Genomic DNA, 14,582 nt, shown 5'->3' on the forward strand with positions numbered 1-14,582 from the left:
ACTGATGAATATAGATGCAAAAATCCTCAACAAAATACTAGCAAACAGAATCCAACAACACATTAAAAGGATCATACACCATGATCAAGTGGGATTTATCCCAAGGATGCAAGGATTCTTCAATATATGCAAATCAATCAATGTGATATACCATATTAACAAACTGAAGAATAAAAACCATATGATCATGTCAATAGATGCAGAAAAAGCTTTTGACAAAATTCAACACCCATTTATGATAAAAACTCTCCAGAAAGTGGGCATAGAGGGAACCTACCTCAACATAATAAAGGCCATATATGACAAACCCACAGCAAGCATTATTCTCAATGGTGAAAAACTGAAAGCATTTCTTCTAAGATCAGGAACAAGACGAGAATGTCCACTCTCACCCCTATTATTCAACATAGTTTTGGAAGTCCTAGCCATGGCAATCAGAGAAGAAAAAGAAATAAAAGGAATACAAATTGGAAAAGAAGAAGTAAAACGGTCACTGTTTGCAGATGACATGATACTGTATATAGAGAATCCTAAAGAGGCCACCAGAAAACTACTAGAGCTAATCAATGAGTTTGGTAAATTCGCAAGATACAAAATTAATGCACAGAAATCTCTTTGCATTCCTATACACTAACAACGAAAGATCAGAAAGAGAAATTAAGGAAACAATCCCCTTCACCATTACAAGAAAAAGAATAAAATACCCAGGTATAAACCTACCTAAGCAGGTAAAAGACCTGTACTCAGAAAACTATAAGACACTGATGAAAGAAATCAAAGATGACACAAACGGATGGAGAGATATACCATGTTCTTGGATTGGAAGAATCAATATTGTGAAAATGCCTATACTACCCAAAGGAATCTACAGATTCAATGTAATCCCTGTCAAATTACCAGTGGCATTTTTTACAGAACTAGAACAAGAAATCTTAAAATTTGTATGGAGACACAAAAGACCCCGAATAGACAAAGCAGTCTTGAGGGAAAAAAACGGAGCTGGAGGAATCCGATTCCCTGACTTCAGACTATACTACAAAGCTACAGTAATCAAGACAATATGGTACTGGCACAAAAAAATATAGATCCATGGAACAGGATAGAAAGCCCAGAGATAAACCCACACACCTATGGTCAACTAATCTATGACAAAGGAGACAAGAACATACAATGGAGAAAAGACAGTCTCTTCAATAAGTGGTGCTGGGAAAACTGGACAGCCACATGTAAAAGAATGAAACTAGAACACTCCCTAACATCATACACAAAAATAAACTCCAAATGGATTAGAGACCTAAATGTAAGACCAGACACTATAAAACTCTTAGAGGAAAACAGGAAGAACACTCTTTGACATAAATCACAGCAAGATTTTTTTTGATCCACCTCCTAGCGTAATGAAAATTAAAAAAAATAATAAACAAATGGGACCTAATGAATCTTAAAAGCTTTTGCAAAGCAAAGGAAAGTACAAACAAGACAAAAAGACAACCCTCAGAATGGGAGAAAATATTTGCAGATGAATCAACGGACAAAGGATTAATCTCCAAAATATATGAACAGTTCATGCAGCTCAATATTAAAAAAACAAGCAGCCCAATCAAAAAATGGGCAGAAGACCTAAACAGACATTTCTCCAAAAAAGATATACAGATCGCCAACAAACACATGAAAGGATGCTCAACATCATTAATCATTAGAGAAATGCAAATGAAAACTACAATGAGGTATAACCTCAGACTGGTCAGAATGGCCATCATCAAAAAATCTACAAACAATAAATGCTGGAGAGGGTGTGGAGAAAAGGGAACCCTCTTGCACTGTTGGTGGGAATGTAAATCGATACAGCCACTATGGAGAACAGTATGGAGGTTCCTTAAAAAACTAAAAATAGAATTACCATATGACCCAGCAATCCCACTCCTGGGCATATACCCAGAGAGAACCATAATTCAAAAAGACACATGCACCCCAATGTTCATTGCAGCACTATTTACAATAGCCAGGTCATGGAAGCAACCTAAATGCCCATCGACAGATGAATGGATAAAGAAGATGTGGTACATATATACAATGGAATATTACTCAGACATAAAAAAGAACAAAATTGGGTCATTTGTAGAGACGTGGATGGATCTAGAGGCTGTCATACAGAGTGAAGTAAGTCAGAAAGAGAAAAACAAATATTGTATATTAACGCATATATGTGGAACCTAGAAAAATGGTACAGATGAACCGGTTTGCAGGGCAGAAATAGAGACACAGATGTAGAGAACAAATGTATGGACACCACGGGCGGAAAGTGATGGGCGGGGGTGGTGGTGGTGGTGGTGGGATGAATTGGGAGATTGGGATTGACACGTATACACTAATATGTATAAACTGGATAGCTAATAAGAACCTGCTGTATAAAAAATAAATTAAATTTAAAAATTTTAAAGAAAAGAAATACATTTTCATCAAGACAGTACATATATATGTGTGTGTATATTAAAAGCTGAGACAAGTTTCATAAAATAACACATCATCATGGCATGAAGGATACTCCAATTTTTTTCTTTTCTATTCTATTTTAAAATAGTTTTCAATGGACTAGTCTTTTTATTTTTTCCCCCAGATATTTAGTCAGCTCCTTGGGGAGTTATTTTAAAACTCAAATGGGTGAGGGAAAAATGCTTTTGGAAACTCGTACTATTGTTGAATCTATTTATTAAAAGAACACAAAGAGGCTGGGGCAAAGGATTGTCTCCCTACATTTGATGTAAGCTGAAAAAAGTACAGTATTACTGCTGGTGAGAAAGGTGAACCAGATCAGGAACCTACCCCATTGCCTCAACCACTTATGTAAATCCAGGCAACTCAAAAATGATTGATAAATACCAGTGTAACTGTTCCTCAACTAAACTAGCCTCATATATTGGTCTTTGATTTATAAATAGGAAAACCATGCAATTTATCTTTGAAATAAAGACACCAAAAGTGAAAGAGGACCCTATTAATAAATCAGAACTGCTGGGCAAACAGAGATATATAGTTCCTCTAGAGGAGGTCAAAATACTATAGCTTGCTTCAGATGCATATGGAGGCAACATCACACCCCCAAAAGCCACTTTGTTTATACTTTAGTTATAGCACTTAGCACATTGTATGGTGGTTGTTTGTTTAAATGCCTAACTTCCCAAATGGAATGCGAGTTCTTCAAGGACAGAGAGGGGGTTTCACCTCTGTTTCCAGCTGCAAGCCTACTGCCTGACTAGTTGAGGCCATATGTTCAGTAAGTGTATATTGAATGGATTTGATAGTCTAGAAATGCATAGCCTACTTCAGTAATAGGTTATTGGGCTCTAGAAGACATAGAAAAACAGAAGAGATGAGGAGATACTGATTCAAGGGTACTCAGTTTCTTTCCCTTACAACGGAGGAGGACATTAAATCTCCGGTTTAGTGAAAAATCACAGTAAAAGCCAGAGGGTGAAAGACAGACAATGAAATAGAGGAAAGTAGGCAGCTAAAAATCAGTAAAGGATTTGTGGTAGAAATGGCAGATGAGAGAATGCCAATAGAGTCTAGACATAGTTGCCAGCAGCCAAGCAGAAATTGAGGGTAATTAATAAAGTTCACGTTTTTAGACAACCAATTATGTACCCAGTGATTGTTATTACTACAACAAATGATCGTTGCAGATAGCAAGGCCAAGCTATCTGTAACTTATCCCACAGCTAAAATACCCTGGAGGAACTCTTGGCTGGCACTTAGCCAAGCTGTGTCAGTTGAGGGAAACTCCATATCTCCACTCTGTCAGAATGGAACAGGCTGTTTGAGGAGAAACAGTATTCAAGTAGAAAGCCCTTGAAAAAACAGAAAAGACAGAAAGAATGTATAGATCCAAAGACGCAAGTTGATGTAACCACAGGAACTATTTCACAGATCTGGAGAGGCTGAACCACTCCTGCCATTTTTAGTAGACCTCAGTAAAGGGTTGCTGACTGACTTATCAGTTTAGTCAAGCTCAGTTCTGGGGTCCAGAGATGTACATCCCTCTACAAATCGCCCAGTTCTCCAATAAGCAGGTGGTGGTACCAGTTCACTAACCAAGGGGGGATGGGAGGAATAGTTAACACCAGGCAAATAGTAGTTCTCATGACACAGCAAATCCCCCTGCAGAACGTAGCCCAGTTTGAGCTTTTAATTCTGGATTTAGAGCGAGGCTGGTATATATGCCATCTTTTGTGCCTTCTCAGTTTAGCATTCAAAAGCTTGAAGGAACATAAAATGGCATGGAAAGAAACTAAGAACCATCATTCATTGACAACTTACCCTATGCCAAGCACCCAGACACCATCTTGTATCACACCATTTGAGATTCAGAGCCACACTAGAAATTAGGACTCATTATCATTAATTTATATACAGAGAGCCAAGAGGCAGAGAAGCTACTTGCTGAAGATTTCACATACTAAGTAAGTTGCCATACCAGGTCTCTGAACCTGGGTTATTTTGGCCTCAAAACTCCATTTGAAATTTCCCCAAAGTTATACAGGCAGGTGAAAAGGGAAGCCCAACTCACTCCATTCAGTCTTGAGATGATGCACCCTGCAAACCCAGATGGCAAATTCCCTGTGTGAGCTGCAGAAATAACATGTGAAACTTGCAGTTTATTATTTCTGTCTTACTCTTAAAACACATGGTGGCCACAGCAGTTGGAAATAAACAGGAGGTGACGGGGTCCTGGGAAAGTGAGCAACCATGTAATTAGCAAAGTTAATATTGTGCAGTTTCCATAAATAACATGCAGTTTACTTTTGCTATTAAGAGACATTTAATATTCAAAAGTGTAGGGGGTGTCTGAGGTAGGAAAGAGATGGTCTGACGCACATGTTAAAGGGGAAAAAAACTTATTCTAAGAAATTTTATCTTTATTTTTGAATGACATTTATATCCTTAAAAAAAACCCTCAGGGTTTCCCTCCCAGTTTGAGGACTGGATTATTTGCTGCATTGGTTATGCAAAGAGCAGAGTAAGACTTCCACCTGAAAATCTGCCACAGAGAGGGCAGCTTGTTATTATTATCCAAGACAGGGAGTCTCCTCATCAAGACTCCTCCCCATGGGGTCTGAGCTGTGGCAGAGGAGGATTAAAGTGTTAGGTCATGCAGTCTCCATGGTCCCTCCCAGCGTTCTTGGAAATGGCTGCAAACCATCCCTAAGCTCTATATTTAAGTCTTCTCACACGTGCTTCATTCTTAACTGGCTGGATCAAACTCATTTTCTCCTTACCTACCTTTTCTGGGAATGCATTATTCAATATTTCTGTTTTGGAAGTATTATCTTTTTCCATTTTGTGGCTTTGCTATCTAGTTTCAAGCATAAATTCACTAAGCAGAGTTGACATTTAATTCCAGGGTCTTGTCCAGGGGACTATAGACTTGCAATAAATGTTAAATCATGATGACAACAACCCTAGATTCAAATAGCAGTGTGATCACAATGAAACACTTCTTTTTCCCAATTGCATGAGCCCTGCAAAGCTTTGACCCCAAAAATGCTTTATATACACACACACATGTGTTTCTATGGGTTTCCATTGCCCCATTTTATGTTTATACAACTCTCTAGGAACACTGCTTAAATTAAACGAATAGGAAATGTCATGGGAGAAGAAAGGGATTTTTAAAAAGGAAGCTGAAAGGGAACAGAATTACAGAGGCAAGAACGGGCATTTTTTTTTAAAGCAATCATTTTCTTTTTTTTAAATACATCTTTATTGGAGTATAATTGCTTCATAATGTTGTGTTAGTTTCTGCTGTACAACACAGAGAATCAGCCATATGCATACATATATCCCCATATGCCCTCCCTCTTGAGCCTCCCTCCCACCCTCCCTATCCCACCCCTCTAGGTCGTCACAAAGCCCAGAGCTGATCTCCCTGTGCTATGCGGCTGCTTCCCACTAGCTATCTATTTTACACTTGGTAGTGTATATATGTCCATGCCACTCTCTCACTTTGTCCCAGCTTCCCCTTCTCCCCCACCCGTGTCCTCAACTCCATTCTCTATGTCTACATCTTACCCAATTTTTTTTAAAGCAATTATTTTCTAAAATAATTTTATTCTGACAGTTCTTTAACAATACATATTTCATTGAGCATTCCGGTTTTCTCCTTCTACTGTCACCCAACTCAAATGTATGGAAAGAAAACCATGTTTCTCAGTCTTAAGGTATTTCTTGGAAGGGTATGGAGACCAGACCAAATCATGCTATGTTTCTCAGCCCCAACACATTGCGCAAATGATATGTGATTGAAGGATAACCTTGAAAGAGAGAAATTTTCATAAAATGCAAAAAAACCCTACCCCACCCAATAACAGTGCAACCCTAAGGTGAGTGTAGCTTGGTTGAGGTGAATACAACTGCTCACACTGATTGCCTAAATGCTGATTATGTGCCTCAGATCTTTAACAGCATAAGCCATCACACTTGGTCCACAGATCCTGTGCCCTGCTTCTCCACCAGCTGAAATTCTCTGTTTCTTTTCCTCAATCTCTAAGACCAGACCAGACTTTAGGCTAAAAATTTCACTAGTTCTCTAGCCTCTCTGTCAGGAGTCTCCTTCAAGTGATACTTAGTACCAGCCCAGACTTGGTTTGTAGTCCAGTTCTACAGTCTTCTGATTTGTTTCCCTGGGCTGGAGTACCAGTCTGTGCATCTGCTTAATGCCCCAAGCCCTTGACAGTTGGGTCCTCATCTGCCTTTCCTTTTCTAATTTTCTTCTCTATCTGTGCCACCCCCACTTACACACCTTCCCCATTTCCCCATGACACATACAAGCACGCACACACACACACACACACACACACACACACACACACACATACACGGGCTGCTGGTAGACCCAACTGTCTGCTGTCTGGACACCTCCATCATTTAATATAATCCCCAAATGTTCACAAGTAGCACTATCCCTTACTGCCTTCCAGGAGATGATGTTCTGCCAAACTGAGCTTCCTCCATTTCAAGGAAGGTTGCCGTTTCAGATGTCAGCCCTTCCCACTTAGCCTAATCTTGCTGCAATGAATTGGGCCTTCAGACTAGGTAGGAAGGCATCTATTTCCTTGTCCAACAACAGCTCAGAGCTAATTGATCACACCCCCCTATTCCCACCCCAAGAGCAATTGCTCTAGCAATTACTCTGCTCACCCATAATCTGAATCTATGGTAAAAATCATATTTTGTTTTAACATAGAAATATTTTGATATTTCATGTATCTATTAAAGATTCACCAAATACCAAGACACTTCCTTAAGTACCAACAGAAGCACAACCTGAGATTCTGGTGACAGGGGTGGGATTTAGGTTAATTCTCCCTAAAGGAATATCTCAGCTGAATCACCACTTTTCGCAATGTGTTCCTGAGATTTAGAGATCAGGAAATTAGATTTTTCAGAATATTCAAAGTTGCTCGGGTAATGGACCTTCTTTGAAACAAATTCCCAGAAACCAGCATCTAAATCAAATTTTAACTTTAAACCATTGAAAAATTGCAACTTTACACTAAAGAAACCTGTTAATATCAGCAGTAATGGGACAAATTAGTATCATGTGCCTCCTGACACGATGCACTGAGAAGAACACAACTTTGCTTCAGTGTTACTCCCCCCCAAAGTGTATAACTTCAATCCGATCATGAGGAAACATCAGACAAACTCAAGCTGAAAGACAGTTCACAAAACAGCTGACCTGAACTCCTTTTTAAAATGTTAAAATGGAAAAAGACAAAGAAACTGTTCCTGACTTAAAGGGACATGACAACTAAATGCATCATGTGATCCTAGGTTGGTGCTGGAACACACCCTCCCAAAATATTTTTATTGGTACAACTGGTGAAATATAAATAAAATCTATAGATTGGACATTAGCATTGAATCAGTGTTAATTTTCAGAAGATAACCATTATAATGTGGTTATGTAAGAGAATTTACTTATTCTTAAAAAAATGTACACCGAAGTATTTAGGGGTATAGCGCCATTGTGTATGTAACTTATTCCCAAATGGTTCATAAAATAATATTAAGTATCTAAAGAAAGAGAAAATGATAACAACAAATGTAAAATATTAATAACTGGGGGAGACTGAGTAAAGGAGTATGAAGTTCTCTTTAACTTTTTTGAGTCTAAAATTATTTCAAAATAAAAAAGTACTAAAAAATATGTAATCCTCTATAGCATAAGTTTGTCCTCTTCTAGCGATCAGAATGTGTGAATGACCCACCCACATCACTGCCCATTAACAAGGCACCTGAGAAGACAATTCAGTCCAACAAGAGCCAATTGTGTGACTAAGATTCCCTCAGTTCCACTCTTGGTAAAACTCCATGTTATTCCTCTTTCCACATTTAACATTCTTTCTTCACATCTTCCTCCTATCTTCTCTGTTACACTCATGCTTTCTAAGGCATTGCATTCAATGAACTACAGTGTCAGAGATGGAGTGCAATGCAGTGGGTAAGAGCAGGATGTTAGGATGCAATTTCTGGCTCTTCTGTTTATAGCAGTGTGTCCCAGGAAAACGATTTTTTTTTTCATCTCTAAAATGAAGGTGATACTAGTTCTTACCTCATGATACTAGTTCTTACCTTATTTATGATGATTAAGTAAGATTAAAATGTAAGATGCCTGCCATATAGTAAGTATTCTACAAATGTTACCTATTTGTCTTATTAGGTTAAATATATTGAGGACCTTAAAGAAAAAGAAAATTTGACTCTAATAAATGAATAATTGGTGCTATCCATAATGTGTTCACATTGTTAGGACACTATGGGCTAGAACTCAAAAGGGAATATGAATTCAAGCAACTACATAGCCATGACTGAATTAAGAAATGCCCCAAATCCAAAATAATAGAAGACATGAGCATAAATAAGCAAACTAATTCCATTATAGAGCTGTGACAAATCTAAAACAAAGTAGAAATTACAGGCAACAGCTTAAGGAAAAATAAAACCAAAAAAACAGTACTTTGCCTCCCAGGGGGAGACTTTAAAAAGATAGGGAAGAATATTTGATTATGAGACAAAAACATGTGTAACTTTCTCATTTCCTGCTCACGAGATGCTCTGGCTGCCATTATTTAAGCTGTTTTGAGGATATATAATAAGAGACTAAGCAGATATAAATGTTCAGCTGGACGATTCTTTATAGCTCCTTGGCACCCCATGCCAAACATTAATAAGGTTTACGAGAAGCCAGTGAACGCTGTAAATTGCTCTGCTTCTAATCTGAATCATGCTGCCGACTTCATTTGTTTCCTACATGCTGATCTGACAATGAGAGATAAATCTGATAAAGTTCTCTGACTTGGAAAGAGATTTGTTTTCTGTCCAGGGAATATATCTCTATGAGGAAAAGGTTATTCGGCATGGAGCCATGGGCAATAACATGTGTACCTGAATGCCCCTTTGATATTCTGAGTGTTGTCACACAGGATACTTTGCTTATTCAGCCTTTTTAAATGGTCTTGAAGGAATGTTTTTGTGCAACTACCTCAGCTGCAAACCTGCCTGCAGTGAAGTGATTTAGGGCTGAAATGTTATTAGGTAAGCCACATTTGACCAGCAAAGGCTGGGCGGCCATCACTTTAGATCCACTGTCACCCCAAACTCTACTGCTTATTTATGTTTTTAATATTTAGGGGGTAAATATTTCCAAGACACATATTCCAGTTCATACCTTGTCAGGGTATCCTGCAAGCAGGTCAAAGAAAAGGCAACTGGCTTCACCTTGATTTTCAAGTAGTATTTCAGACAGTTTTGCATTCTTGACCCTAAGTAATACTCTTCCTTAAATAGTAGTGTGTTATATTACAATTGCATGTAGGCAAAGTCATAACTGACAACTACTGGGATAAAAATTTCCATGGGAAAAAAGAGATACCAGACCCTTTCTATAGAGCACTGTATTCTCATTCTTTCTCAAAAGCCTGGAATCACAAAAGCTGTATTTCAGAATAACAAGAAATCGAAGTGACACTCTCCATCCAAAATGGTGAGGTTCTTTAAATGAGTATCAGAGATACTCTTTTCTTTTAATGCAAAGATCTCAAAATATGCCCTGAAAAGCTAAATAAATGGTTAAATTAAAACTGAAACAGGGCTTCCCTGGTGGCGCAGTGGTTGAGAATCTGCCTGCTAATGCAGGGGACACGGGTTCGAGCCCTGGTCTGGGAAGATCCCACATGCCACGGAGCAGCTGGGCCCGTGAGCCACAATTGCTGAGCCTGCGCGTCTGGAGCCTGTGCCCCGCGACGGGAGGGGCCGCGATAGAGAAAGGCCCGCGCACCGCGATGAAGAGCGGTCCCCGCACCGCGATGAAGAGTGGCCCCCGCTTGCCGCAACTGGAGAAAGCCCTCGCACGAACCGAAGACCCAACACAGCCAAAAATAAATAAATAAATAAATAAGAAAATCCTTAAAAAAAAAAAAAAAAAAAAAAAACTGAAACAAATTTTACATAGGACAGTAGTTACACTGCCACAAAAGAATCTGAATTTCAACACAAAAGTAAGAACTATAGCAAGTACTGATGTATACACCAATACTACTAATAATAATTAAAAATAAGTCATAGCCCACATTTACTGAATATTTACTATATACGAGCACTGGACTAAGCACTTGACATAGATGATATGTTTGAATCCTCGTTTCTACCCTAAGAGATAAGTACAATTATGACCCCCACCATGCTATACAATTATGACACCCCCCCCCATTCAACAGATAGAGAGAGTGAGCTTAGCAGAGGGAATATTCCACCCAAGGTCACAGTGATTTTAAGATGTATGCCCAGGTCTCACTCCAAAGCTCAAGTTCAGCACTCTGCCATACCACTTCTGTCTTCTAATTCTGTCCTGTTTCTCCAGCAGCAAAACTCTTTCCAGGACTGTGAGTACTAGTGATGCCGTAAAGCTAGCAATTTCTTAAAAGACCCATCTGGAGTTCTAGTGAGGAAGAACACTAAGATATAAAAATAAAGATTCCAACTGGACTGGGAATGGACACAGGGAAATTCGAACATCCCAATGATGGCAAGTAGCCCATTTGTTGGAAATTCAACAAATATGTATCAAATACCTACTGTGTGTCTGGCACTGTTCCAGGCACTTGAATTCATGGAGGCAACACACCTTTGGATTCTCTGTGTTCATTCAATGCTTTTATTATTGAATGTTTTTATTATTATTTAGTATCAGGTTCTATACTAAAAGCCAGGGTTTCCAAGTTAAATAAGACGCAGCCCCTGGTTTCCAAGACCTCACAATCCAGTGCAAAACCAACAGACAAAAACCAGGAGTGCTTTGTTCTTTACTACTATTGTGCTTTCCCCTAAAAAATGAGAGTTAACCACCCACATTCAAGATAGCACATCAAACCTTTGAGATATATCTTGTTGGGTTTCCTAACTACCCTTTAAAAGAAGCAACATGCCAAGAACCATCTTCAAGCCATAGAATCAAAATGAGTGACAGCTAAAAGGAACCTTAAAAATCACCCATCTGTACCTACCAATTTCTGAGGAAACTGAGGCCTGGGACTCAGGAAGCCACTCGCAGATCCCATGTCATCTGGCTCCAGGGACTTTGTCCTTCCCCAGTGTGTCGCGCTGAGCTACCTCCCTTGTGATCAACCAAGACCCTTCTGCCTGCCAGGAGAAAATGAAAAGTTTTATTACTCATAATTTTGGATAGGTTGTAATACTGTGGGTTTATATGAATTCACTCAAAAATTATACTCAATAAACCCCAGTGAGCAATTTAAAGGCACGATACCACCCCCCACTCTTGCTGGGAGGGCAAGGTGATGACGGCACAGAAGGGAGGAGAATGGGGGAAGCTCATAAATTATGAGAAGCAAAGGAGTGATTTCATCAAAGTGCCAAGCCCAGTCCATGGAATGTTTCAATTGTATAAAATTTATAGTTTTCCGAGGGGGATGATTTACAGGCCCTAATTTTCCACAATAAAAAGCTCAGTGGGGATTCCGTGAATGAAATATCTTTTTAAAAATAAATAAAAAATGTAATTCAAAATGAGGGTCAATGGTGCCATGTCTGGAGAATAACTCCTTCTCGGACCAGTTCCAAAAATGAGTCATGGGAGAAAGACCCTATAAAACATGTGTTATTTTAAAATGTATAGAAAGTTGTAATAAATAAGCAATATGCAAAAAAGCATATCTGATACAATTTGTTCAATCGATAGGATTATATCTTATCATTAGATTTTCAATGAAAAAAGAATAAGTGGATAGTAATCCAAGGATCTGAATAAAAGTTAAAGTGTTTAAAGAAAAGGAGAAGAGAAAGGAAGATGGAAAAAGAAATCATTAAAAATAATTAAGAAAATGTGTCTTATATTCAGAGAAAAACAAAATGCAAATATGTATTGGATCTGACAAATTTGATCAATATGGAATCAGAGCCTACATTTCTTGAGATAATTCTCAGCTTCTCCCTTCAGTGAGGCCCTCCACAGGGAGTACATCAGGAGCCTTCCCTCTGCCCACAGATGCAGCCAAATGCTAGTCCTGTGAGCGAGGAATGGGCGCAGTGAGCCACGATCCAACCTCCACCCCACATGTGTGTTTCTCCATTCTTCATAGCTGTAGCTCCATCTCAGCTTCCTGTTAGCAGCTGAATCCTCCGCTAGGTTATATCCCGGTCCTTTCAGGCTAAGGTCCTGACAAACTAGTTGGACCTTTCCAACTTCTCTCTCTGAGACACTGAATGAACCGCAACCTTAATACACTCAGGTCTTTGCTGCCCACTCCTGGATAGATGACATTGTATCTCAGCTCCAGCAAGAGTGAAGTTTGAGTTGACCACACCACTTTGGACAGTGATTATTCACAGCAAGTTATCTCCCTCAACACACACCCCTAGTTGATTAATTCCTGGGCTCTGTCTCCACCAGCCAGAACTGACTATGAGGCCAAGGGCATTTCACTATTGATGGTGATGATTCAGTAGTTAAAACAAGATCAGAATTGGATTTCTGAATTCTATTTCAAGTACTATTATTGATTTGCTAGATGAATTTGATAGTCTCAAATATTGTGCATTTTCTGCTTCTCTTTTACAGTAGATAGACTCTAAGGTGGGCTTCTCATGATCCCCAACTCGTGTTGTTCAAGCTCTTGAATAATTCTATCCCCTTGAGAGTGAGCAGGACATGTGACTTGCTTCTAACCAATAGAATATGGCAAAGATAATGGGATTGTTACATTATGTAAGACTCCATCTTACTAACGGACTCACTCCAGAGGCTCTCGGTTGCGTGGCTTTGAAGAAGGGAACTGCAATTGTGGAAGAGGACCTATGGATGAGAACCATGTAGCATGGAACTGGGGGCAGCCTATAGGAGCTGAGAGTGGCTCCATCTGATAGCCAACAAGAAGCTGGAGACCTCAGTCTTACATCCACAAGGAAGTGACTTCTGCCAACAACCTGAGTGAGCGTGACAGCATAACCATCACCACGCAAGCCTCCAAATGAGAACTGAGCCCCAGCTGACACCTCAGTTGCAATTTTACAAAGGACATAGTCAAGATGTGGCCAACTTCTGGCCCACGGAAATTGTTAGATCACAACGTTTGTGGTAATTTGTTAAGCCCCAGTAGATAATGAATACAACTTTAATTCAAATAAATTTTAAAAATGATTACAATGACAGTGTGGTGGATGCTATAGAAGCCTTATTTTTATGATTCCTAAGACAAAGCCTCCAACTTTGAAGGAGTTTACAAGCCAGATGGAAAGATTAAATGAAGTTAAACAGTATTGTGTGATAAGTGAGAGCTTAGGGCAGTTCATAATTAATTGCCATATAAATGAGGCAGGGACAAGTGTTCTAGGTGTTATTTGGAAAGACAGGTCACTGGGTCCCAGGAAGAGTTTCTGATGGAAATTGAGCCAGTCCCACAATTCTTGCAGGATGAATAGGGTTTGCCTTGGCAGAGGTGAAAAGTAACACATTTGTGACTCGAAGTACACCTCCTTTAGAGAATGGTTAACACATCCCCATCTCTGTAGAATGAAAATGCAGTTTTCTATGGGATCAACAATTTTATGAGCCTACAATTATATGACCTTGACAAGTTATTTTATCCTCGAAACCTCAGTTCACTTCACTGTAATTCAGGTATAAGAATGGTCTCTCTCCATTAAGTTGTTTTGAAAGTCAAATGAAAAAAAAAAAACAATTAAAGTGCTTAGCACATGTAAGTGCCTGATAAATACTTGCTCTTTTATTACCAATAGGACTGTTAATACCTGCTAGAAGAAGAGACTGCAGTTCAACAGAGAGCTCTCTTTTCACCAGATCTTTTAGCCAGCTCAGAGGCAAGCTAAGAGTCTCAGCCTCTCTCCCAGTACTGGGGCCATTTCAAAGAAATGTTGCTTTCCACTCTGGCTTCCTGCCTTGTGTTGTTAGGCACTTTGATGGCAATGAAGTTTCCCTGTACTAAACCACGAGTGACTTGTGGACAAAGGCCTATTTCATTTTAACTCACACCAGGTCCCAAAAA

This window comes from Balaenoptera acutorostrata, chromosome 14 (assembly GCF_949987535.1).
Source record: "Balaenoptera acutorostrata chromosome 14, mBalAcu1.1, whole genome shotgun sequence".
Taxonomy (NCBI): domain Eukaryota; kingdom Metazoa; phylum Chordata; class Mammalia; order Artiodactyla; family Balaenopteridae; genus Balaenoptera; species Balaenoptera acutorostrata.